Genomic DNA, 1751 nt, shown 5'->3' with positions numbered 1-1751 from the left:
GAATTCTAATAAATATTTCCATCAAAATATTCCTGAATTCACAAATAGACAATAGTAGACAGATTATTATAGCAATAAAATGGATGTTAAAACAGAATCTGAAACTTGCTCTTGAATATGTTGTTGTTGTTAAGTTCTGCTAAGTCAGTTCTAACTCATAGCAACCCTGTATAGGGTTTCTGAGAAGGAACTGGTGGGCTTGAACTGTCAACCTTGAGGTTCAAACCAACCTCGCATTCTAGGGCATTAATACACTGGAGAATCAAATGGAAGAAATTATGAAGTAAAAGAGCTAAATAGAAGATGTCAAACGGTGGTTTGAGAACAAAGTAAACTATTATAATGAAAGATCTAGAGCTAGAAAACCATAAGGGAAGAACTTGCTCTACTTGTCTCAAGCTGAACTAGCAAAGTGAAAAGTTCAAGTCTCAAGTTGCAGTATTGAAGGATTCTATCAGCAAAACATTGAGCTATGCATGTAGTATCAAAGAAGATGGAATGGCTTGCTAATCTCTAACTGCTTCTGGCTGGTAAGGTTGTCCCTGTCTGGATCTCCAAGACCTGCTATGCCAAAAGCACCAAGACATCGCTATGCCTAAAGCACCAAAGGGGAGAAATAGAGGACAGGAAAAAAAAAAAGTATGGCACTGTGGGCTAATGTGTCAGACTGCAAAGTCGTTTGAACTGCAAGGTCACCAGCTGCTCCTCGTAAACCCTATATGGGGTCACTGTGGGTCAGAACTGACTTGATGCCACTTAACAACAACATCCATATAGTAGAAGAGCAGCTCAAATTATGAGAGAGGCCCACAAACAAACAAAAAGGAAAAAAAAATTGAAGAATGAAAAAGCTGTGCATCTCATCATTATTGGTGAAAAACTCCAGAGGTTTCAAAATCATCTTGTGGCCAAAAAAGTTGAATATTCAAAAAAGGATGCTTGTGAATTAATTGAAAGTTACATCAATCAATTCAGCAGTGAGTTGGAGCAGATTGAGTTACATAACAGCATCAAAGACAGACAGGGAAGGTGATGCTATTCTTGAGAGATGATTATCAATCAGATGATGGAGCATGAGTGACAGCAATATGAAGGCTATGGCCTTGAGATTCCAGTCACAGTAGATGCTGGTAATCTGAGAACTTTTAGGGAATGGGATTTTAATCTGAAGAAGTTGTCAAACATTAAAATGAGAAAAATCGGATGCAATTCCCAAGAAATGCAAGGAAAAAAATAAAAAGGTACAACTGTAGACAAAGTCTTAGAAGAATTGGAACAAAAAGATGAATCCAGTGACACAGATGAGGTAATGACTCCAGTTGCCTACCTGTCTACACTTGAGTTGAGAATAAATAATGTGAGAGCTTCATGTTTCATGCATTGGTTATGGTAAATAATTGTCTGGATCATTCCTTTACATGAAAAGAATTACATTTGCAGTTACATTCTAACAGTGTTAGAATTTTTGCTTAAAACATTGTTAAGATGAATAATGAATGTTGCTTTATTATTTATATTAAGTTGTTAAAATGGGTAGACATGATCTATGAAACCCATTTTATCTGAATTTCTACTTGGTATGAATGAGAACCGATATGTTTGTTTTTCTTTCTCATGTTTATTTAGGACTGTCTAACTCAGCAGAAGTAGGTTTTAACCTCATATATTGAAAGTTCCATAGCAATTTGTTTGTAAAAGGGTCAGTTTGATATCTTTTGAACTGTCATAATAGCAATTTTGTCTTTCAGTAA

The 1751-nt window shown here is 35.8% G+C and overlaps 1 pseudogene; it reads left to right on the top strand.

The window, feature by feature from the left end:
• The first annotated feature begins 591 nt into the window (after positions 1 to 591).
• Positions 592 to 1393, top strand: LOC102841467 (annotated as a pseudogene).
• The last annotated feature ends 358 nt before the right edge of the window (positions 1394 to 1751 follow it).

Source organism: Chrysochloris asiatica, unplaced genomic scaffold (genome assembly GCF_000296735.1).
Source record: "Chrysochloris asiatica unplaced genomic scaffold, ChrAsi1.0 scaffold00068, whole genome shotgun sequence".
Lineage (NCBI taxonomy): Eukaryota > Metazoa > Chordata > Mammalia > Afrosoricida > Chrysochloridae > Chrysochloris > Chrysochloris asiatica.
Note: the sequence above shows the minus strand (reverse complement) of the source record. Positions and strands in the feature narration are given on the sequence as shown.